The 26,684-nt window shown below is 38.5% G+C and overlaps 2 long non-coding RNA genes across 3 annotated transcripts in view; both read right to left on the reverse strand.

The window, feature by feature from the left end:
- The window catches only part of LOC109968729 (uncharacterized), a 184,812-nt gene extending 176,613 nt beyond the window's left edge, over positions 1 to 8,199 (reverse strand). For both annotated transcript variants that reach the window (XR_002276166.1, XR_002276167.1), the window contains exon 1: positions 7,977 to 8,199. This is a non-coding gene — a long non-coding RNA (uncharacterized LOC109968729). The remainder of the gene's footprint in view (positions 1 to 7,976) is intronic.
- Positions 8,200 to 8,917: 718 nt separating this feature from the next.
- The window catches only part of LOC109968728 (uncharacterized), a 35,734-nt gene continuing 17,967 nt past the window's right edge, over positions 8,918 to 26,684 (reverse strand). Inside the window, exon 3 of the long non-coding RNA XR_002276165.1 lies at positions 8,918 to 9,689. This is a non-coding gene — a long non-coding RNA (uncharacterized LOC109968728). The remainder of the gene's footprint in view (positions 9,690 to 26,684) is intronic.

Below are 26,684 nucleotides of genomic sequence, written 5' to 3' on the forward strand. Positions count from 1 at the left end.
ACAGCATGCCAAGTTATTTCTACACTCGCCTCACTGTCCCACTACTTTTTCAGCCAGAAGAAAAATGCCACTATCAACCTCTCTGAATAAAGTATCTATATAATCATCAACACCAATATAGGTTCTGTGTGGGTGTAAAAGTGCAAGCAAGTCCACAAGATAATCAAACAAGCACCCTCTCAATAAGTGTTTTGCTGGGTACAAACATTGAACAAAACAATTGTGCTCTGAAAACGTGCTCAGGTTTCAATCACGTCAAAAACAGACGACCCGCCCTCTTCAAACACCAAATTATTATTTGCCAATCATCTGTCAATCAAATGAGTTAGACCGCTGTCAAGTTTGTTTACATAAATTGCACCACGTTGTGATCTTATCACATTTTTTGGATAATGCGGGCTTAAATGTAAAAAGCCTTCACCTCGGCCACCCCCACCCCCTTTTTTTTTTTTGCCCTTCAGCCTTTGTTCACATTTTACATATTTGTTTACACATTTCCAAGACCGACTGCCACATGGGGATTTAAAGTAGCCTGCCTTAATTGACTCCACTATTGTTCTTGTTGATAAGCAGCAAAAGAACTACAAAAAAAAAAAAAGACAACTTACCATTGTTTCTACACTTGAATGCACAAATCACACAAGGAAACTATAAAATAAGGTTTTGATTTGTGCAGGGCTATGAGCTTGACAATGATGTGATGACTGCTGTTTTTTTAAGATATGTTAGAAAATGTATTGCATAATAATATTTGATAACCGGTCAAAAATTTACATATTTAGCTTGTTTTATATGGAGATTAGCTTCAGTGTGTTGACAATATGTGAACATATGTAACTACTAATACAAAACACAAGTAGCTTTCAGCCACTTTCATTTTGTAAAGTAGCTCTCAAAGGAAAAAAGGTTGGAGACCCATTGCTCTTGTGTTGCATTAGACAGTTTGTTAATGTGTACATCTCTGTTCCCCATTAACATGAATGCTTTTCAGTGAGGTCTTGATTAATCTGCATGCACAATATTGTATGTGAAATGTTCTATTTTTTGGCAATAACATGTATGAATATAAATTTTCACTGAAAGGCTCAGCCAATTACTGTCAGCTAGTGTATGATGTTATACTGTACTAATCAGAACACAAAGGTGTAACCTCTGAACAACCGCAATCTATTATAATGACCTAAATTTGTACTAATAATAGACAGTTTTAAACACAGTGCATCCATTGTGTTGGAAGTGCTGAGGAATATGTCCTCTCATGAGGAATATGTCCTCTCATTGCTCAGCTTGATCTGCCCATGGGTATTCATTTTGTACAGCTGTGTAGATGATTAAAGGGTAAATTGTTTAAAGGCTCTTGAAAAACAGAAGACAGCGTAATAAGAATAGATGTTAATGTTGTAAACATGAGGTTAATGTGGTGCCATGTTAAGAGAACTTGTTCCCTTCCTATAGCTCACTCTGCACTTCTAAAGCTCCAAATGGCCTCTGCTTTGAGTCATGCACATATTATTATGGCTACCTCGTGGCAACTGCACCTCTCCAACCACCAACAGCAAACTATAACATGAGGTGACTTGAGACAAATAAACAGAATAGATATAACTGCAAGCAGCAACTCTAAGGAGGCAGTTGTCAAGAACATTTTTGAGCAAGGAAAGCTGGGTATGGGTAGGTTTACACAGAATATTTTATTAAGAGCCATTTTATGCAACAGTTTTCCCACTGGGCTCCATGTTCTTCCTCCAGGAAAACAAACTTTTCTGCCAACTGAGTTTGACTGCAATAAGCTCTGCGAAGACATGCCAATAAATATATTTGACTGTATTTTGGTTGTAGGTCATTTGGTTATTGTAATTATGTCTTCCCTGCTCACCTACAGCTTAGACTGTGGATCACAGTCAGACCCCAGGATGAGGGTCACAGTCCTATGGCACACACCAGAAGGCCTTTAACAGCCAGGGTGAGGGCGTCAAGACTCACAAAAAGGTAGGGTATTTTATTCACTAAAAGTTATACTGTTAATATTCCACTCTGCTTAAACTACAAGTCTCAACAGGGAATTAAAAATGATCTGTTTTTTTTTTTTGCGCCAAAATGTTACCCTGCATTTTGCCCTGATGGTGGTGTTTGCCAACACAGATGTATGTTGGGAACTTATTTGATCATGGGCCAAATAAACTATATGGACATATGTCACAGCGTTTGGCACAAAGAGGCCAACACGGCATAGAATTTGCCTTCATCCCAAAGGATGGATGGAACAAAGTTTTTCTCTAATAGCACACAGCTTAAGGCTTTTTTTTGTTCACCAAACCAGTTTCAGTGGTGTTAAGTGAAATCAGTCACCTTTTTTTTTTTTTTTTGTGATATTGTTCCTCCTTGGCCCTGTCTTAACTGCAGTCAGTACCTGCTCTATTTTCACTGCTAAAGATAGTATCATTGAATACATTTGTAACCTGTGAATCAACCAGGTATTACTCAGATTACTGTTGCAGAACACATGAAATGAACTTTAAAATATCTGTAAATCTGACTTAAAGATCATAGTAGGTCAATTACTGGTTACTTTATACTGTAGAGTAATATTTTCACTCCCACTAAGCAGTTAAATATCAATTTTGTTCTTGGCAACACCATCTTTTATGCATTTTGCTGCATCTCAAATTGTTTTCTTCCTCTAATGATCTTCATCCATCATCTTAACGTCTAAAAATTCTACATTTTTGCATCTCACAAGACCTCATACTGCAAATTCTTCTGCTGCCAAATGTACCTTCATTTGTGATCAACTACACAATGTTACAAAAATATAAGAATTCAATTTGCACATATTTTTTTCAAAGCTCATACAGAACACCTTGTTCAAAAGCTAAAAATCAAATAGGAATTTTTAATATCTCAGAGTGCGTTTCCCCTTTAATCACAAAAATAGTCGTACAATCACCTTTGCACTTGACTATGGTAATTCGTGCTGCCAATGCCCTGAAGCCACTAGATGGTGTTTACCAGAGCCCTTTTTGATTCATTACTGGGGGCTGTTATTGAACACACTGCTGTGAGTATACAGTTCACTGCACATACTGTACTGAAGCACAACCAAATATCAGCAAGACCTCTCCCAATTCAGCTGCAAGAATCTGTCAGAAGTTGAGTTGCTGGTGTTGTGCATCCTTTAATCACACGCACATCATGGTGACAGAGTCTTGTGGATTTTAATAAAGTCCCAGGAACAAAGGCATTCTCCTCTAAACTATCTTTCTCACGCAGCGTCAGCGAGCAGAGCTTAGGAGAACTGGTTATTACCATCTCATTGAAGAGGAGCCCCTCAACAGCTTGTAAAGTTGTTTGGCATCATGTCCCCACTTCACTGTATGCTGACAGCCCAACCATCAACTGTAGACACTTTTCTTTGGAGGCTATTTCAATCTTTCCTTAGAGTGTCAGTGCTGTCTCTCTGCTGACACCACTGCTGCCCATCTTTTTTTTTTGGAACTTTCTTCCAGTCTTGCCTGTCTCTTTGCCTGAGAAGGGCAGGTACCACACTCCATGGAGAGAAGAAAATGGAGAATGAAAGTGCAGTACATCAGGGTCACAGAAAAAAAGGCCCTTAAACAAATCTTATCACAGCAGAGAGCCCAATTGAGATACCAAACCAAAGGGAATAATTATCTTTTGAACAAAGCTAATCTAAACCTATCAAATAAAAACAAACTTAACAGTGAGCATAAGGAAATGCCATTATTCAAATGGAATGAAAATGCAAATGTGTGGTCTTATGTAGAGGAAACAAGGGGCCGGGTGCTACTGGACTCTGTGAACCACACTCCCTACTGGTTCATAATTTTCTGTAATGGATGCCAATGTCCTTGTGGACACATATGCCATTTTTTAAGGCCAGTAGAAATGTGGAGAGTCAGCTGGCCCCTAATCAAGAATAAATATGTCTAATCATGTTTATGAATGCCCTCATGCAGCACAAATATATTTTCATTAAATGTAGGTCCCACATCTAATAATGTATGCCAGCATACTACATATTGGTGGGTTTTACAAAATAAAGGTCAAGTTAATCATTATTCAAATGAATTTCGGTAATACTTTGTTTTGCATGTCTGTTATTTCCTAATAATTTCTTTAAAAAGTTTGCTGAAATAAAGTTCTGAGACAGCCTTCTTAAGTAGTTCACCGAGTTGTGTTAATTATTGCCTTCCAGATGAATTTCCATGACTTTACTCAATTAAAAAACCCATTTATTCATTATTTATTAAGTGTTATTCTGCATTTATGCTGAAGTGCATTGTTATTTGTAGACAACTTTCACACTTTGTGTGTAGTTCACCCTCCGTCCAATGAATAACAGCTTGTGGTAGCTTAGCACTTAAAAGTGTACCAACTAATCATTCACTAATTTTACCTCTAATTAGCACCTGATTGAATGGTTCTTTCTTGAACACGTCTTGGGAAATTATTGGAAATAAACTGGAGTCCGACTGATACTGGATTTTTGAGGCCAATACCAAGAGTTTAAAAATGTAAACACTGTAAATGGGTTAAATTAAATGTGCAAAAATGTTTCTAATATGGATGCATAATAAAATGAAGATCCTTATAACTCTGGTTACTAAAGAATAGTAAGCAACACATGTAACGAGTGGAAAATATCAGTGAGATAGGTGAAGAGGACTAAATTAAACTTGGACACAGCTGCGCTTGGAGCTAAATTCTTCCAACGTCAAAAGGATAATGAGACCATCACTGGTTTTTAGGCTACAACTTAAAACTGTCAGTGCTCTAACAGTATTCTAGCCAATACCAATTTGTAATAAGCCAACACTGTCAGGCAGTATCATCATGCAAATGTGTCTATTTTTAATGTTTTTATTATTCTATTAATTTACAGTATGCCTTTAAGGAGTGCAGATCATTTCTTCAAAGAGAAGTCCTAACCTTGAGGCATTTCTCTTGTGGAATTTTTATTTTAATATTTATATTAGAATATTTTTATCTTCCGTAGTGGACTCATACTGTACCATAAACACATACACATACCCCGACAGGCATCACCATCACCACTCTCACCCTCCCCCAAACACACAGACACACACACCCCCTTACATTGTTCCTGTCCCACTCTGTCTTTTCAATTTGCCTGCATTGTTCCTCATGCTGTCATATTAAAAACAAAATGTTCACGGTTGTGTAAGAGCAAAGGGAGATGTTTCAGAACACTGTGGAACATACTGTATGCCAGTGCTTATTCTGCCAACAACCACAAGCAAAAAAAAAAAAAAAAAAAATTTGAATTTAAAAACATGTTGACCATGATATTAAATTTTAAAATATTAAAAATGAGATCAAGGACTAAGCTAACAAAGAGCAGGTGGTTCAGTGGATACAAGGTTTTGTGCATTAGTAAAATATTGCGTATTCTGACGAGAAAACAATGAACACTTTTATGCCATGAAAGCCATTTACCTTCAACCTAAAGAAGACCTCAACTAAAGGCTTCCATAGCTGTTGCAGAGTGTTTCACATAGCAAGCCTATTAATATGTATTAGGATTATTGTGCCGTGTGCATGTACGTATGTGTCTGCATTGTTATTGCCTTTTTTCCTGGCGTGGCACAGCTAATTTCATTGCTTTTTGTTAAATGACATTAAAGGCTATTCTATGTGCTGTATAGGCGCTTTCTTTAATTTACTTCTACTGGTAGTAAGGTTACTCTACTCAGGTTATCAAGGATCTCAGATTGGCTTCCAGCACCATGGCATGAGGGTAGAACGACTGGAGGCAGAAGATGAGTTTGGGACCAGGAGCCATGCCCCGTCAGCACGGTAACCTCACATCCCCACAGTTCTCAAAGGTTTTTCTCTTTTTACTTTTGATCTCTACACTACACCGCTTCTCTCATTTGACATTCAACACAAGCATCAACATAAAACACTCAATACACATATTTCCTTTAAAGATTAAAAAAATAGGGGAAAAAAAGAGCTGAGCTTTAGTTTCTTCAGAACATAAATAATTGATCACAGAAAAGCTGCGGGGGAGTTGTGTTTGTGGATATGTTGCTTTCACCCCAGTCTCCTCACAGTATAGCCCAATTTCTGCATTTACATTGCAAAAATATTAACACATGCTGGACAGTAGTTCCAGAGCTTAGTTGAAGATGGAAGCTGAAATACAGCAATTACAAAAAGGCCTTCAATAAGCGACATTTACAAAACCAGAGAAGTAAAATGACTGGAGGGCTGTGGCAGAGACATATGGAGACAAGACAGCGTTCATGATCCATACGGTCTTATACTTGTATAGTGCTTTTCTATGCATTGCAGCATGCTCCAAGTGCTTTCACACTGTTTGGCCATTCACCCATTCACACTCCCAAGCACTCACACATTCACAAATCAGTGTGTCCTCTACACAAGACCACACATTCCTCATAGAAATCAACACGTCACAGTACAAACAAGAGCGTGGCTCTGCCATGAGATCAAAACAAATGCTGAATGTCAAGACTTAAATGAGCAAGTGAAGCAATTCAATATAACGTACAACATAACAGGCAGTATAATGTGCTGTAGTTTCTATGACTGTGCAATCTAGAGCAGTCGTGTGCTGCTGGCAAAACAACACATATCAGCAGTTATGTGTTCCACAGCCAGGGAGAAAAGTTTCCAGCTTCTCAGCTTAGCAATGCTGACACCACCTCACAGATTTTACCACACGATCCCATGAATAAACATGCCTGAAAGTTGTTTCTAAATATATAATGTTTTGGGGATGTTTTCCCCAAATTAAATTAATCCTGGTAAATAAATGATGCTGAAAATATAATGATTACAAATTTGTTTGATCTCATCAACACAACAGGGGGGCAGACAGATTACATTAGGTTGAAAAGATCCTAATATAAAAGAGTTAGGGAGAAAAAACATATCACTTCAGATTCAGGAAAGTGAAGCCAAGTTGTGTTGCGTTTCCCTTACAGCCCATTACTTTTTGAATGTTAGTGTATGAAACGGTCTCCTGTTCTTTTTTTCCCAGCTGTAAGTAAAGGATGCCTGGCTGCAATTTGTTTCTGTCAGGATTATTAATGGCGCTCAATAATATTACAGCTTATATGGATATGGGAAGGTGCATCTCTGCAGCAGCCAATTGATAAATCTGTGATCCTCCAACCACCCAACCTCATCGTGCCAAGAGCTTTAGAAGCCATACGAGCAGCTCTGAATACAATAAGTCTCATGCAGATTAAAAAAAACTGTCCCTTAAATGTGCACTAATACCTGAGGTATCAATTCTCCAGGCTGCCTGCCTGTTAGCATTTACCTATGCAGAACCAGCACATACAGTACATCTTGAATTTAATGTACTACAATTAGAACAAACAATGAGTAAAATGTTATTTTTGTTTAAAATCTAAAAGGCTAACTTCACAAGGCAATTACAGTGCTGTAGTGTATACTGTGTGTGTCTGACATGGTGATTTCATGGATGCTACAGTGGCCCATACAAGCTCAAATATCTGAGACATCTGTCAGAAATCCTGATGACAAGTTGCTAAACATGGTCAATGAGAAAAGGAAACTGAGTGGGAGATAATGGTATTAAGACTCAGCCCTTTAACACATTATTAGGTAAACACCATAGTGGTCTCTGCTCATTCATGAAAACAGCTGTATGGTATTTTTGGATACTCATTTATAATGTTTGGCTCTTTAGTACATTAGCCACAAGCAAATAGATAGCAATAAAATAAAATAAAATAAGCTCCGCCACTACAGGAAATACATTTGATAGTCTACTTCAAGCAATGCAAATATTGCACACACCTGTAGCCTATTAGCAGAGAAAATGCAACGACATAAGCTCAAACTCCAGCAGTGTTCAGTCATAATATTCTCTTACATTGCCAAGCACAGGACATTCATTTCCCAGCAAGCCAACACAAGCAAAATACTTCACTTACCTTGTTGAAACGAAGCGGTGCCAGCAATGAAGAGAAAATGAACCCTTTTACTGAAGTCGCCATTGACAGGACTTTATTCCGGATTGAAGCACAACCTTTCTCCGACAGGTGTCAAACGGGAACTAACAAATAACACCTCAGTAAATCCAACGGTATTTTCCAGCAGCGAATGTACAACAAAGTTTGCGCAGCAACAGAAAACAGAGGCCTTCCGTTGACGGCTTCAATAACCCGCCAGGTGGCAAAAGGTGTGTTGGATAAATTCTGCAGCACGTCAGAGTGTGTCACGTGTGCAGGTATGAGCGTGGCAGTGCAGGTGGAGTTGATTGCATGAAAATATTATTGAGTTAAAGTACTGTGTTTTGTTTTATTATTCAGATTCTGAAAAATAACTAAAGTGACTGTATCATCTTCATGTAATGCAGTAAAAAAAAAAGTATGATATTTGCCTGAAAAGTGAAGTCAAAGTATGAAGTAGCCGAAAATAGAAATGCTCAAGCGAAGTACAATTACCTCAAAATTGTACTTAAGTACAGTACTTGAGTAAATGCATGCTCCCACTTTCCACCACTGATCATTTTAATGTCCTAAGCTATAATAATGATGTGCTAAGACTAAGTTTATCAACTTTCCGCATGCAGCTAACCCTACATGTTGACTGACATGTTATTGTTTCCTATTTACATACATATATATATATATACACAGGAGTTTTACATATCATTAGTATTATTATTCCTTAAATCATTCATAATGCTGTTTTTAATAAATGTTTTTAATTATATACATTTTTTAATTATATTATTGCTTTTTTCAAAATATTATTAAATGTTATTCTTGAACTCAGATGTTTTGACCCTAGCAGCCTGAACACAAGCATTAAACTGTGCATTCTGTTTTATATATAGCAGCCCCAAGAGGGTTAAATGAGTCAGTGAGAAGAATTTAGTGTGAAATGGGATGTGATGCTGCACAGAGGTGTTCCAGTCCCACAGGCTGTGTTGTAAAGCACAAGTGGACTTCACTGACTCCTGCCCACCTCCCATCTCCCTCCTGGAGACAACCTCTATTTTATCTTTATAACCTTTTTTTTTCTTCAGCTATCCTCCCTGTGAATAAAACTTAATTATTGCATAGTAACAAATGAAGTCTGAGCTCTAGCTCTCCAGAGTAGCTCATGCTGGTCTCCAGCAGAGAGTCTAGTGCCTTACCAGAGGCACTGCTGCTCACTCACATCAGTTTCATCAGGCACTGTGGTTTTGCTTCACTTGCAGCTTCATATATACAAGAGCTTAATAGAGACTGATTCATTGATATTCCAGCCAAACTGCCCAGGGATTTGGCAGGACAGGCAGCAGCAGGGGAACGATGCAGACAAAACAAAGTGGTAGAGAATGAGTGGGAGGGGAAGGGAGAGACTGGGAAAGTTACACGAGATTTGTAGTCACACACAGAGATGCCAGCGATGATAAAACCATCTCTCTCTCTTGCAGGCTACTGTGATAGACTTGATTCAGTCCACTCACACCCACCCTCCCCATCTCCCATTATTCTCATGCAGGTCTCCTGCATTCTTCTTCTTTTATTCACTGACTCCAACATGATGAACAGGAGCAGAAGAGAGAGGAGCAGCTGGCCTGGTCTCGGCGGGGTGAGGTAACACATCTGACAAACTCAAATCAGGTTGGTCGAAGGTGAAGCCTGCGCATCTCACTGTGGAGCAGTGAATAGTATCAACATTACACAGATGACAAGAATACAGTGTAGTCTCTTCACCCTCATCCTAACTGAAAAACAAACGTTTTTTTATGCCCCATTAATTAATTGATGCATTCCAAAAGGCCACTCTAATAAATCAGTTTAGACCCGATTAGATCCACTAACTGCCTTTTTTATTTAAAGTCTCTTAGGGATGTAATTGTAATGTTCATTGTTTATTAACACAGCTGCCCAATAAAGTTTACTATTTTTATCAGACAGATAAAAGACATGATTATATGGCTTCTCATCTTCATTGTCTGAGAGAAGGTGACATTGTACGGGGCTTCAATTGACACAGACCCACCTCCTTGCAGTTTGAAGACAGCTGTCAGTCTGTTTCAGCAGCTAACACTTTGATATGCTACACTGCATCGAGTAAGAGTAGCAGTTGTAGATATTATGCAGTGTTCAGTTCACTAATAGATTTATTGGATGGCTAAAGCTGTTTTATTACAGAGGGTTTCAGGAAAAGAGCAGAGGGAGTGATTTTTTTCATCAGCATGCTACAGCAGTGTCAAAAACACACCATAAATTAGTGATGTAGGGTGACAATGTGAAAGACATAAAGCGAGAGTTCTGTGTTCTCAAATCCAGATGATGGTTGAGGTGGCATCCTGCTCCTTCTATATGCATAGTCTTACAATCAGACTCACATTGCCTTTATCAGAAAGCATCACCATGCCTCATCCTTAATCATCAGCAGCAAAAGAAAGGTCATTACCCAAGTAAATTACCTCTTTAGCATTTGATTATTCACTTTTTTCTTTTCCCTCCATTTTTTTGTTTCTCTGGAAGCAGGAGGCATCAAGCAGACAGCAATTTACATATACAGGGCCTTCAGACAGTATTCAGGCCATTTCATTTTTTGCTCACATAATGTGTAGATTTAATTTTAAAAGGATATGTTTGCTGTGTAACCTTTACTCTGTAACCTTTAATGACAAAATGAAAACATTCTGTGAGGTTTAAGTAGAGGCATGAAACACAACAGGTTTGGTTGTGTAGTTGCATCTGTTGAATCTCTATTGTACACAGTAAGGCTTATATCGCTGTTCACAGCACGTATTGTACTGCATTGCGCTGCCTTGATATTCATTCTCTCTTCCCTGTCCTCCAAAATTACTGCTTATTTACAGTTCTGAGCATTTGTCATCCATTGACTTTCCAGTCCGCCTCACAGGACATGCAAGGCCAAACAGTAGTAACCCAATAGCCAATAGTAAATGTGCACAATTTCCATCTCTCATTCATTCTGTACATCACCCCCAACCCTTTTGAAATGGTGGTTATGAATCTTCATTGTATTTGGTGGTGTGGAACGTGGCCCTCTCCTAAATGACTATTGATGATGATGCCACACTGTAAGGAATGTTAACACAGTATGAAAATGGTGCCAAAGCCTGGAGGACTTGAGAAAGAAGGGGAGGGGTGGAGTACTGTAAAGTGGCCTGAATGCACTGTATATTTTCTCCAAGGGGATATAGTGCATCGCTTATCAATAAATACTGTAAATAATTCTATAACATACAAGTAAAATTATAGGCTTCAAATGAATTTAACAAACCTAAGAAAGACACTTGGTGTCCTTGGCTTGTCCAGAAATATGAGAACATCTCAAGAAGCCAAACTTAGTTCTGTGTTGGATAACTTTTTTCCTTTTCTTTTCTTACGCAGCAGAAAAACAAAAAAGGCAAAAATAATGATTAATTTACACAAGAGTATGAAATTTTGGAGCAATAAGGGAAACTAGGTAGTACTCAGAGTGCAAACCACCAAGGCAGTTCAGTTCCCCCATAATGCCATAAAGAAATGTGTGGCTCCAAATGATTAACCGTAACACCACTAAAATATAAAGGACCGTGTTATCAAAATCTATTCATAATATTTTGAGTTGTACTGTGAACAAACCAGCAAAGACTGGTAAAAACATAACCTCCTTCGTGGAGACAATGAGCAAGAAAAATGCAACAGTGCATATATGCAGAAGTATGTTTCATGACCTTAAATTCATGGCTAATTTTATAAGCAATGTGAGCTGGATCACAGATTGGAGTGTGCAATTTTGTATTTTTATCTTGTATTATTCAGAGTTCTGACCTTCCTGTGTGCTTGAAAACAGAACTGTTGAGTGAAGAGAGCTGCATTTATTATCAAAGACACTGAATAAGTGGTTTCCATGGTCCTCTACAGATCATGCTCCTTTTTTTTGCCTCTTTTTGCTGCAAGAAATAACGACTTTGCAGGTGGCTTCTCTGTCGTATGTGCACTGATGATATCCACTTCCCCAAAGCCCATACGACTTGTCCTTGGTTGTAAAAAAGAAAAAAAAAAACTCTGAAAATTCACTCGGACAGCGGAAAAATGATTGGTTAACAAGCCTCAGGAAAGACAAAAGATGCACCTTAACAATACAAATATCTTCTGCAACCAAACACTACACTGTACGCTATGAGCTTGCATGGTTGTCTTGTATGCCAGCCTACTGTGTACTCAAATATATTATTACTATTATTATTATTTGTAGATGTGCAACTTTTGGTGTTTTATCTATTTCCCTGTTTTTCTCTGTGTATGTTTAAATTTCATGCTTCACTTTATGTCTTACCTTCTCAATTTAATGATGATGGCGATATGGTGTAACTGCTGTTGATTGTTTGTAGGCGGGTGTGTTATTAAATAATGAATAAATTACATGATGGGTGCTATAAATAATCACAACCATGTGTGATGGCCATTTTTTAATTATGAGTGCAGTATTCACTATTTATTTCCGGTATTAGCTTTTATTTACTCTCAGTTTTGGCTTAATTTGAATAAATCTTTTCTTTCATTTGATTAAAGCTGTGTTAACAAATATATTGCAATAAAATGCATCAAATGTGAATGTGAAAATAGTGCAACAGTTTGGAAAAAAGTCGCTTTTAGAAATGAACCTATAGGTTATTATCGCCTGGATCTGCAGCTCTCTTTGGATTTATTTAGCTTTATAGTGAGCTTCAAACTCTTGTTTTGCTGTCTGGTCTATAAATTGACGCATTTGGCTCACCCCCACCACACTCACAGCAGCTTTTGGCCACAGCAGGCAGCTGTTTTCAATAAAAAACCTCTAAAAACCCAGTCTACAGTACCTGCTCAGCAGCACCAGAAAAGACAGTCACAGTTAGCAGCTAACTGGTCAACATAGTGGAGAATTTAGCAGCTAATAAGCCACATATTTCCTGCAGGAGTTGATAGAGACCACAGCAGACACCAAAAACAGAGCTGAAGGAGACTGTATAGTGGACATATGTTTACCAGATGGCCATAAAATGACTCCAGATGAAAACTAATGTTGTTCAGTATATATAAATAAGCAGCTGTTTGTCAAAAAGTTTGGTATATGAACATAAAAAGTGATGATCAGTTACTATGAGCTTAAATTATGTATTTATTTAATATATATTGACATAAAACCAATTTTGCAACAGGTGTGGCAGGTAAAGTCATGGACAGTCAGCATGTACAGTATGTTTGAGAGTTGATGGGTCCAAATTATTAAAGGCTATTGCTCTATACATAATTATTTTTATGCGAGACAATACTATGTAGAAGTTCTTAAATCTTCCAGTGCACACCACCCACTATGATGAGAAAAGACTCAGAAATGAAAACTGACCTACAGACTGCTAATTCTCACTCTTCATAGCTGTAAACAAGGTGGTCAGTGCAGTTTCCACCCCAGCTTCCACACCAGTGAGACCAGTCTTTACCAGAAACATACCATAATGCAAGTCTTTCACTAAGCCCTCAAATTCAACCCCAACAGAACATTACAGACTCTGACAGGGAATACAAGCCCTTAATCAAGACCTTAATGCACTACAAAATGCACAAATCTTCTCATGCAACATGTAATCCAGAAGCAAGTGCCTCTGTTTTATCTTCTTCCAATCTTCTGTCTTCCCTTGAACTGCTGATGTGGAATAGCATGAAAGGAAGGACAGTCATGTCACAGACGATTTTCTGGAGGACTTGACAGTACGGATGGGTCACCATTACTGTAATGAGGCTACAGGAATGGCTGCCACGCTCCCCTCATTTACGCCATCTCAGCCCACGCCTCCTCCAGGGGATTCCCTCTTTCCTCTATAATAGCCTACTCAGTCTTATTTTACTCCCTCTCTCTTTTGCTCTTTTGTCTCATTCCCTATTTACAGAAATTTACAAGAGATGTGTACATTTACCTGCCTTTATAGGCAAAATGTATCACATCCGACACTTGTGTTCTGTGTCCAGCTACATAGCATGTAAAAATGGCCAAATGCTGTATATTACATTTGTAGTAGGTAGGGTATTTCATTCAAGTAATTTCACTGGTATGTCAAGAATAGATTTTACTGTCAATCACCCACTTTTCAAAAAAGGCAGAACAGGGCATGGGGAAAAAAGTGGGAAAAGATGTCAGAGTCCATTTTAAAGTTTGTTGTTTACCCACAGCTGACAAGTCAGCAGCTCAACACAGGAAGGAAATGCCCATTTAATCTATGGCTCTCTCTGGTGTCTTCAGGGTGCACAAACACCAATAACGTACAACAGATTATTAACAGATCAGTGCATACCAGCTGAAGAAAATACTCCTAAAGACTTTGAAACCTGACAAGATAAATCAAAAGAAAAATGTTAATGATTCAATAATTAGCCTCTTATTGTTTCATGTGCTTATGAAAAGGTGTTAAATCATTCATTCCAGTCCAGTATTTTCCATATTAATCAGCTCATTTGTCAGTTCACTTTAAAATATAACAAATCACAAGGTGGTCTAGGTTATGCATTGTTATTTTCTGTTCCACAAAGCTGTGAAATTGCTGTGGTGATTACTGGATACATGACTGTCCTCAAAGCAGTGACGCCCGCTCTCGACTGCTTAATTTAAAACTGCGCTTTCATTTCAACTTTTAATTTTGAACTTTCACCCAGTGTGAAGTTTTCTTTAGTTTAGTAAAATTCTACCTTTTTTGGTGGTCAAGCACCTCTTTAAAGGGAGTAGTGTGACGATGGCTTTATGAGATAAAGTTTACAAAGCCTTCCAAATAAAGAAAGAAAGCCTGTGTGTGGTTAAGAATTATTGCCATACACTAGTTCGGTTTGAGTTTCTTATTAATTTTCTTCACTTTTTTTTTTATTCTCACTTTCTACAATGTCTGCACATTGCAAATCACACGGCTTACTGTGCCTTAATGACAGTGGGCATTAGATAATGATAATCATCATGGATAAACACTACTGATATATTAAATATCAACATAAAATTGCACTTTTCATATTTCTATTGGTTTCAGAATATAAGCATCCAGTTCAGGCTGGAAATCCCACTTCCGCTTGCTTCAGGTAATTTAGTCCATGAGCTAGTTCTCAAAAATGATTTAGAGGTGCCCTGCTTTGTCAAAAATGGATTTGTCACAAAGACTCTGCTTTTCTCACCAGACTTCTCAGAACTATTGAAGCAATACCCAAGATGAGCAGAAATCATCAGAAATTTCAGGGCCTCAAACACCTTACTGAAAAGGGCTACACAACTATATCTAAAGAGAAGCATTAGTTAACAGCAAGGAAGACAAGTAGAACAAATAGAGGAGATTAAGCAAAACTGCTACTAGTGCTGCAGAGATCACTAGGGGAACAGCACAAGAAGCTGTGAAGGACTTAAATAATAAGAGCAAAAACTTGGTCTCATGTATTTGAAATGGTAATTTTCATGAAAAAGCATGCAAGTGTTTTTGTTGTGTTATGACAATGGTGCTTAATATGATACATTCTAAACAAACGTATAGCTTTTTTATCAGTGTTTTTAATGAAAAAAACAATGTAAATAAGAAGCATGTACACAACCCTTATAACTTCCCTATATGAGACAAAGCATTAGAGGCCCAGTTTATCTGCTTTCATAGTCTCAAAAAAGGTTAGAAAAGACTGTGAGGCATCATCAAACGTTTGAGTAAATCTTTTAAAAAGTACCAAAGTTTCTCTAATTGAATCTAATACATAACCTCCTCAATGCATTGACCATACACTGGAAGCAACGACTCCTTCCATTTGAACAGAATCATTTTCCTAGCAAGGAGAGCGTAAAATGCCACCATATCAGCCTGATACACCCAAGGACGCAGTCCAGGGGGCAACACCAAAAATCTAATAACTTCAAAACAAAAAACATTAACTCCAGTTTGTTCAGGGAACTGGTCAACGGTATATCTGTGTGCAAAGATAAGAGGGGATGATCCTTGCCGTGTATTAGAACTAGATTAGAATTAAAACAAAGAAATAGATTCTGCTCTAAGATTGTGGGTTTTAGAAAGCGTTCTCCTCAACTGTGGGTTGAACACAATACATACGTATCAGCACACTGGTTAAAGCCAGATGGGACAGCAGCAGGAACTTTTTTAGCAATACGTCTGCAGGGTAAAAAACATTATGCTCAGCAACAATTGTGTGTGTATGACACTGCCAGTTGCAGTGTTGATACAAAACATAGGGTGGGAGGTTAATTGATTTTATTTGCGCCTACATGGATTTATATACTGCTGAAGACCAACCTCAAACAAAACAGTTAATCGTGCTGAATACACTTTTCATAGTAATAAAGTGCTGTCATGGCAATTGGCATTGTTATGTTTTTGTATTTCTTGTGTTCAATATGTTATTTTTTCCTGTGGACAAAATGTAGAAGAGTTTGTTTTACCAAGGGAAAGTGTGCTGTGATTTTAGATCTCATAGAAAATACCATTGTGAAAACTACCGGTTGAACACACTCCAATAATACAGAATTTAATAAAAGAGAGTATAGATGTGTGACATTTCACTTTGAGAGTCCTCCAATCCCAGCAGTCCGGGTTTAAATCCTATTGATTCAATTTTAGAGCACACAGGGGTGGCGAATTGCCCAGATGGAGTTAGCAAAGTCCTGCAAAAACATGCCTCTCAGGTACCTTTTCAATAGCATATGAAATCTTTCCCAGCCGTTTCATTGTTTGCACGCACTATAACAGGTAGATGAATGCAGATATTACACAAAGTGATGGTAAACACAGAAACTAAGGGTCTATGTTTCCTCATGCCTTTGGCTAAGTATGCTATAGTACAGCATTTCTCATGGGGTTGGTCGTGACCCAGAAGTGGGTCACAAGCATGTTGTGAGTCAAAAGAGACATGGTGAAAAATATATATATATTTTTGAGAGCGATATATTGTTGTGGATTCAAATGCTTAGGTAGTATCTAAAGTGGGGCTTTTATTTTGAAAGGCGTGCATGCGTGCGTGATGTGCAGAGGCCTAAGGCTGCCATGACAAGCCTTGATTGGTGGGTGACAGTGCACACTCACTGAAGACAGGTCCACTTGTTGAGAACTAAAGCACAACCACAGCTATCTCATTAGTTCACTGTAAAATAACATTTTGCTTACATGTTAAGTGAAAAGAGACTATAAAGCATCTTCATGCTGTGTTTGCAGTTTTGCATTCAGTTTTATACACATGCAGCACCCTGTTGTGTTATTCAGCTGTTGTATTTATGTTGTGTTATGCAGCAGTTGTAGTGTTTACTTTTATTTTTGAGTAACATCTCCTCAATGCAGACACAGAAAAATCTGACACAAAGGCTGTAACCAAATATGTTTTAAAAAAGGTGCTTTATAATTTAATAAATTTGTCTGAAATTTTGTACTAGTGGGTCACGACTTGATAAGTGGGTCCCAGGGTGACACCAGTTGAGAACCATAGTTATAGTATTAGTTTTCGAAAGCACATCCTGTATTGTGATTTTATAAAATATGTATTTAATCTCAGTCATAATGTAAATGAATGGCACATGGTAATTTCACCCTGGGGTACAGGGTCTCCTGAGTAAGATCAACTAATTAACTCATTGCCAGAAGAAGTCGTTTTATCAAATTTCTCACTCTAATTGGAAGACAGGATGTTAATTTTCAGTGTCTGCATAACGAGCTATGCACATGCAGTTTTACTGGTGATTTCAATGTGCTGTCTCTGCCAAACAATGACTAAACATACTGAAGGATAATTAAGGAAAAATCTCAGTTCTAAGCTTAAAACACGTGCGCCCATGCCCTGAAAAGCATGCCATGCCTGAACTCTGACAAAGTGCTTGACTACTGTGTTTTAAATGTAGTTTGTAGAAAAGCGGATGAAGATTGAGGGAAAGTCTAAGTTAATGTAGGTAAATCAATCGTAAAAGGCTCTACACAGTGAATAGCAGAGTAAAGATTGATGGCTGACAGCCAATAACGGCAAATTCTACTGTAAAGTTCAACTCGATAGAGTATATACAGTACCTGCTCTCAGAACTGAGCTGACCTACTGGACACTCGATGAACATGTGTAGATGGTGGGTTTTGATACAGCACCTGACTGAAGCATTTCCATAGTCAACACCTGTCTCATCACAGAGCCAGTGGCATGAAGGAGCATCTGACTTGAAATGGCCAACTCAGCAGGTCAGAGACGGCTTTATTTTAATGGTCACAGATTAATGGGACAGCTGACCCTTTCAGCAAGAATGGTATGCTCAGCAGTTCAGAGCAGACATTATATGTGTTGACCAAAGACTTCATAGTAAAGAGAGGGTCTGCTGCTGCTGGTGTTGTTGTGCAGTATGGGTAACCAATTACAATATACTAACAGAAAAATGTTATATGTATCTGTACAGAAGAGGGCAGCTGGGTTACGCTGATTAGTGACAAATGCTGCCTAGACTAAACAGAAGAGAGTGGATTGACCAAGGTGGAGGAAATGTAGGAAATGTTTTTACTGGTATTTGTTGGTTGTTTTTTTCACATCATAACTCAAAAAATAATTGATTTTGATTAAATGAAAAATGAATTTTAGGTTATGGCTCACGGAACACTGATATTTTGGTAACGATGTTAATCATCATTTGGATCCAGGATTTTTTTTAAAAGGATTCCTCACCATTGTGAAATAAGGCTGATTCAGAGTTTTCAGCCATGTGACATGAGCAGAGCCCCGCAGGGCAAAAGCCCCTTCCAGTACGACAGCTAACACTGGACACTCCATAAAAATGAGCACAGGCCTGTTATTTTTTTTTAGAGATGCTTTATTCAAGGGCTCATTGGTATGAACAATCAAAGTCATACCTAAAAGCCATTCATTTTAACTTTGTGCACAAATTTTACTGTGCCTGTGTCCTAAATCTACTCCACCGACAGAGAGACCTGTAGCAATGGCCGAGCGAGCTAGCATGTGAATGAAGAGAGGGAGTGGTGCTAGCAAAATGAGGCAGTTAATCAGAGAAATAAAATGTTATTTTCTCATTGTTTCACAGTGGCTACATTCTAAAGCATAAATAAACAGCCACGCCTCCACACAACCTTGCAAGGACTTCTTGCCTTGGTGGAAGTTTGCGCTTTCTGAATGCTATCTAGTTTTACCTTATGAGTAAAGCCATTTAAGGATTTTTGTTTTGCACTTACCTTCCTGGAACATGAACACAAACTAATGATGAATTCTATTTATGTATTTATTTATTACCTCCACCAAGGATGTTATGTTTTTGGTTCTGTGTATGTGTGTTGGTTAGCAGGATTAGCAGCACTCAATGTGCTCAACAGTGTGTTCCACTGTCCTACTATCTCGTTACCTGCAACCACACACCCAATAATCACCCATCAGTATCTACACCAATTAATTCAGATATTTGTGGACTATGATTTATCTGTGTTATCTTTCCACATTAACAAATGATAGATAAGTCAAATGACAGCTTGCCAGCATAGCCTATTTCATCTTGATACGGCACGCGTTTTCACACTGTTTCATCTACCAATCACCTTAACACAAGCCTCGAGATGAATGGAATCCATTATCTTTCCTTCATTTGAAGGTCAGCCAACTAACTTTTAAAGTCATTGTCCAAAAAAGGACACAGCAGGGTAGGGAAAACATTTCCACTTTCAAGAGTTACCTCACTGGACATCTGAAATTTCTCATTTGGAATTGACAGGGCACTGCTGGGAGCAGAGCAGCATCACTCAGGGAGAGCTCTTTGGCTGGGGCTCCCATCTCTCATTTTTTCCTCTCTTCTCTGCAAATACGCCCCCATGCTTACTCACATAACCCAAAGACAGCCAGGCTGTGCAGCAGTGTGGGCTCCTCAATCACAACAACACAGTGTGCTGGCAGGCTCACAACAGAGAGGTACTATAGCTGGGCTTCACAAAAGCATCACTGTGTCTGGTGACGTATATTTGCTGCTGTAAAGCTACGGTTGCAAGGCCTGATGTGGGTGGTTGATGTAGAATCTTGATAGGCAAAGACCGTGGTGTATTTCTGTTTTACAAAAGAGCTTTCATTAGAAGTAATAAAAACGGTCTTAATTAGGGAGCAGTGTAATAAGCTGGGAGGATGTGGGTTCAGACTCTACATCTGGATGATTTGAGAAGAAGATTTAGTAAATTTTTGCTTCAACCCTAATGACCATGAGCCACGGCCCATGACAACATGCTTTAGTCCTCAGATATTCTTTAATTACATGTAATTAATAGCTGACTTAGAGGGATTATACTACATGAACATACCTTTGATTTGGTAACCTTGGAGAGGATGACTACTATCTCTGTAGTCAATTGTTCCTCCACTGTTCCAGTGTCACTTTACTCATGTTTATTGGTGACTTCTCACACAGTATCTTCAAGTACTTGCACCGTGAGTGAACGTATGATGACACTCTATACATCTAAAAGTTATTTGGCACCACAGGACAAAGCTTCCAGTGAAATACTTCAGATCAAGGGATGTTCTTTATAATTAATGTATTCAACCAAAGGAGGAAAAACAACTTGGAAGTCACATGTAATATTAAAATCAGGTTTATAGTGTTATCTTGTCTGTAGCACTCTGCACAGCAGCAGGAAAAGCGATGCTAAATATTCATACTTTAATAATATTTTTGCATTTTACAATGTGATGATGGATTTCCCTGTCTATGGCCTCCTTGAAAACCCAGTTTCATACATATTTAATAAGGTCCTCTAAACAATTTTTACATTTTGCCATCTTCAGTGATGCATGGGGTCAGACTCATAGGGAAAGTGCTTCATCTCGGCCCCATTGTTGGCACCACCACTGCCACCGCACCCAGTTTGTTAGGCTGCCAACTTTCACAGCCTGTATTTATTATCAAATCTTTTAACCCTCGACCAAATGGATGGCAGCGGTTCCAAAACACCTCGAGCACGTTCATGATACTATATATTAGTAAACAAGGACATGAATATGAATGATATGATTGTGCCTCTCAAAACAGCAAAACATATCTAGTGTCGTCTAGATGCATCTGAGCTAAGTGGGATTCATTAATCTCTGAGGATGTCTCGCTGCATGCTAAAGCTGTTGAAAATGACTGTAAATAAGAAGAAATAAATCAATAAACAAATTAACACTATGCTTGTATAATTATCCTTCAGCACATTCAGTGATATGTACTATATATACCATACAATATTGCTGCAGATATGAAAACTGATTGGTAGGCTCAACAACATCTGTGTGTGGATATGAGAACTGAGTGGCACGTGGTACAATGGTGTAACATGACAGCGAGAAGAATTATGTAACCTTCTATTTGTGCACCCTTATGTATGACTGTCCAAGACATTGTCCTGAACCCAAATTAACCTGTGCAGTATCTCTGCACAGCTTGTGACAGTCTATTTCATCCTGACAGAGCCACTATAACACTGCTGGAAGGGAACCAACTGAGAGAAAATGGGGAAATTGACACTTAAAGTACAATGGCAGTCAGCATTCACACCATCACCTCTCTCTCTCCCAAACACACACACACACACAGTTTTATTTTATTAAGCAGTCAGATGTCCTCCTCCAGAAAACTCACTATTAATTCTTTTAATAGGATTTCACTTCCCTGTTTCTCCTAAATTTATCTCACTACATTGGTCACAGGAACAGATAACCTTTGATAAATGAATGCTTAGAAATTGTACAAACACACAATAAAGATAATATTAAATAGTCAAGAGCATTTGGTCTCTTTTCCTCTCTGTGGCAAAGGATTTCAGGGAATTCACAAAAGCAAAACCTCATTAACTGAATGAGAATGAAGCAACTGTTTAAACATTCCTGAATTCTATATTATGTGCCTAGTGAAATTAAAACATATAGAAGAAGCAAAACTAAGCCTGCAAACATATCTGCACTTATATACATATACTATTCCGGGCACACAAAAGCTGGTCATCGTTATTAGCATACTACTGAGTAAATAATTCACTTTGTCACCACAGTTTCAGAATGGAGTACATATATGGAGAAGAAGATACTGGGAACGAATAGCAAGCCATAAATTCAGCAACAGCAAAACCTTTATATGATTTTAAATATTCAGTGCAGACCACTGAGGCTTCAGAACTGCTTTGACTGAATTGCAGAATGCATTTCTCTTAATGTGAGGATTGTTAATTTTGTCCCCCATTTCTTAATGTATGTGCACTATGAAGGGATCACTTCACATGGCCATGTGACCTTATTACTGCCCCCAAAACTCCCTCAGACATACTGTATGACACGGAAGTATTGTATTTACATAGGCTTAACAACCAGCTGAGCATTAGCGATAGGTCACTTTACCTAAGTTTAGTGTAAACAAATCAGGCATTAGTTCAAATCATACACACTGGTTGAACATTTTGGCTCATGACATTGCTTGGTTGATACAATAACATGAACAACATTAAAGCAGGCTCTAAACAGACCAGGATTCAATGGACAAGGACCTTCCTGAATGTGCGTCTGCTATCCATAATCAGGTTCACATTCCATTAACAGAGCCCTGTCTTCAGCAAATATTCTCCCTCATTAAAAGGTTTAGAGACTGTGCCACTTTCCCATATCCACTCCCACTCAAAAACATGCTCCTGCCTAATTCATTTATCCATGCTTCCTATACACACCAACAGCATAATTGCAGCGGTAATGAACGTGCAAAAAGCGGCAAATTGGGAAGGGAATAACATTAGCAACCCAGCAACACTTGCTGCTCTTTCTAACCTAACCACCATCTCTTGGTACATGCATGCACAGATCCCCACACACAAACACACACACACACACATACACAAATGCAAAGCCGGTACTACCACAGACTGATAGATCTGCTTTATCAGCACAGCTTGCCATCCTGGTAGGTCTGATTTGGGTAGTTCTTCTTGCCCAGGGTGAGACTACAGGGAAGCTACAGCTGAAGGTCACACAGCTTAGGTCACATGGTTTTGAAAAAATAAGCCCATTATATCTTTATCAACAAGAGAAAGGAAATAGGGGAAGCTTTCAAAAAGCAGTTACCCATGATATTTCAAAGTTGCATAATGGCATTTTGTTTTCATAGAGGGGTGATATAGAAGCACAAAGAAGAGCAGTTTTGATCAGAGGCTGGAATGGATAAATGGGACCGAGTATGAAGGGAATTCACCATCTAGAAACAATGAATGTTTGTAGAAAGTTCAATCAGAGGAAAGTCAGAGGATCATCAAAGTCATAATTCATCCACTGGAAACTATGAATGTCTGCACAGAATCTGACAGTTCATCTCGTAGGTGTTGAGATATTTCACTAAATGCAAAAACTTCATGATGGTGGTAGAGGAGAAGTCAGGGATCTGCAAATTCAAAAAGGATAGTGAACAAGAATGTTCATTCATTCAAGGCAGCAGATATGTTAGTTGTTAAGTCGGTTTGTGGTGGAGAGACCCACACACCTACGCTGCCATCCCACACCGCTAGCTTTCTTAAAAATTCAAAACACAAGCATTCATTCATTCATTCATCCAGGTTTTTGTATCAGCCTCATCTGTTTCTAAGAGGGTGGCAGCAGTCCCCTATAGCAAACAATAAGGAAAAGAAGCAAAAAGCAAAAAACCATTATGGACAAGTCCCTCACGTTCACATGCACAACAGAGGGCAAGTCGAAACCTCCAATACATTTGATTGTTCTGGAGAAAACAGAGCACCCAGAGGAAACTAGAGACACTACAGGGAAGAACATGCAGAGTCACAATAACAAGCACCACGGGAGCTACAAAATACCCCAAACAGAAAGTTAAGATAAAATGTTTAAATGGATATTATTTTGAGTTAAGCAAAGCACTGCCCACTGAGCCACGCAGACGCAATTTAAAACAAATTACAGTATTATTCAGACTTGCAGAAGACAAACGGCTTGGCACACAGGCTCATGAGCAATGTGAATAAATTGTTTTTTTTTTGTTCAAGTTTTTCCACCGGTAATCCCAATTGCTTTAGATCAAATGTGCCCCAAATTTTATGCTGCCATTGCTCCTAGGTATAGCTCTCTGTTCCTCTAACCCAATTAATGCCACAGTATGTGCTTTGCATGTAATGAGACAACAGCCCCAACTGTATGTTAGCTGGCATGTGCCTATTTCTCTGAGGAGGTGCAAAGGCAGGGATTAAATTGCATTAGTAGCATAATAATTTCCCTTGAAATGGATCATGGCAAAAAAAATTAGCATCTTGGCTTTGTGCAGTAATGGACTGCTGTGAATATTCCTGTGCTCTACACGCTCTTCAAGTGTTTTTATTTCTGCTTGTTTGTTTCTGTGTTTTCAAGTATAGTGTAAGTTATGCTTCTTTTTGTCTGACAGTCTGTCAAAGTGTCTGTTTGTGTGTTCAAATCTGCCACACTCAAAACGTGTTCACCTTTATACACCTACTCATACTGTCACACAGCATACTGTGAGATTAAAAGCCAGTTCATGCATGCATGCAATCTGCCACCCATTCACTCTTAATGCAATGCAGGAAGACACTCCCAACCATGATTAATGACTATTTGCCTCTTGCATTAGAGATGAAAGAGTGGGCAGTGCATTTTGTTGTAAAAGGAGTGGAGATCTCATCTATCCAATATGGTTTTGTTTTGCTAAGTTTTTTGGGATTTGGAACCGTCTGGCAGCAGCTCTGAATTCTTACTCACCCAACCTTGAAAAAAAAAAAACAGCACACTCCACCGTGATTACGCCTCTCACATTTTCACAAACTGTCACGGAAACAACAAGCAGAGGACACACATTGCTTCAGGGAAAAATATGCATACTAAGAGATTGTTTCCTCTGAAAATACATCTGAGACCTATTTCTTTGGTATTTTGCCTTCTGAGTGTTGTTGCAATACACAGCAATGTGTCTTGGAGTAGGTTAGAGTGACACTGTCAGTACTGATGGAAGAGCAATAGTCAGCTAGTGCTCATAAGTGACAAAACCAATTATGGTCACCCAAAGAAATTTTGTTCAGCCTTAAAATTGTGTATGCATGATAAGCATTATTACCCAAGTAAGGTGCTGTGTGTGTTTTTGTGCATGCAGAATCACTGTTAAGGACCTTCAATGTGATTCCCATAGTGAAGCTAAAAAGCTGAATATTCTGTAAAAGTTCCAATTTTCTCAAGGCAGGTGGGTGTGGCAGGCTGAATATAATCATCCCCTGATTGTGAAAACATCTCTCCCTGCACCTAAATCAAACACCGCATCAGACTCAGTAATATGTATGAGTGACCAAGCGGTATTAATGTGATGGTTCACCATGGAAAATGTCTCAGATGCAGGCTAATAATAATTACACAGCGTCAGCTGTTTAACTGACTGATAAAGCCTAAACGATAATGTACTGACATAAGATGATTTCTTTTTTCACTTTCTCTCATCTCCTCTCTTTCTCTCATATGTGATACACTCAGCATGAAGCATTCCAGTGAAGCAGTGAAAGATGTGGACTCAATGCAGAATTGAATTGCCTTGAGAGTGCACTTAAACTCAGGATGCTAACATTACTCCTCTCAAGGAAGCTTGAACACAGGTAAGGAGCCACACTAAAACTACCACTTTAACTAAGAGGGGTATTTAAACTAATTACTTCTCTTACATAGTTGCAACCATCTGGCAAATAGTAGAGTGATTTAAGGTAACCCTCCAAACAGTGTTGCTTTAGCCAAGTCCATATCAGTTGTGCAACAAGGAGGGACCACAACAGTGTGGCTGCTTGTTGTTCATGCCTAATTAAATTTGTTCATTGACTCCCTCTGTAATTAAACTCTGGTGTATTTTCTTTAAACTGTGGATTGTCTCTTGGTTGCAGACATCCCATTAGGATCAGCAGGCCTTCCAATGGGATGTGTTGCTTTCAACTTGGTACACCTCTGGAATGGTAAACCACACATCTCTGAGCTCAGACTTTAATCTCCATTTTTACCACATTTTTAATTTTTCATTGGGAATTATGTTCATATAGGATGATTCCACACCTCAGAGTTTACATCTGTTGCCAATATTCTATGCCAGTACAAGAGGAATTGTGCATCTTACTGTGTGTAGCAAAGTGGAAAGTACTGACTTTTGTGCAGAGGAACATATACATCCAACTTGCAAACCACTTTTAACTTTACCAAATCATAACCAAGTTTTTTAGTTGCCTGGCTCTAAAAATACTTAAACAATAGTTTATTCGCCATAACCACAATCTTTCCTTAACCTTAAAGCTGCTACACAATATTTTTTATATTAGAAATGGCTCAAATGACTACATCCAGTGACGTGCGGTCAGGGGAGGCAGGTGAGGCAGAGCCTCCCCTGTCAATCTTGAAAAGAAAAAAAAGTTAACCATAAAATATAATAAATGTTAATATTTGTCGGCTGGTGTGTGTTGTAGGCCCCTTTTGCCGTTTGAATCCGATGTTGAAGGATTTTTTTCAATAAAGAAGAATAGCAGAATTTCCGTATGTCCCGTTCAAATACATGGAGGAGATGCGCGATGAGGCAGCACTTTGCTGTGCCTCTCGGTGGATCGTGTAATCCTCACAAACTGTATGCGATGCAAATAGTGTGTCGCTGTCCCTCTATATATC

The sequence above is a fragment of the Monopterus albus genome, unplaced genomic scaffold (assembly GCF_001952655.1).
Source record: "Monopterus albus unplaced genomic scaffold, M_albus_1.0 scaffold160.1, whole genome shotgun sequence".
Lineage (NCBI taxonomy): Eukaryota > Metazoa > Chordata > Actinopteri > Synbranchiformes > Synbranchidae > Monopterus > Monopterus albus.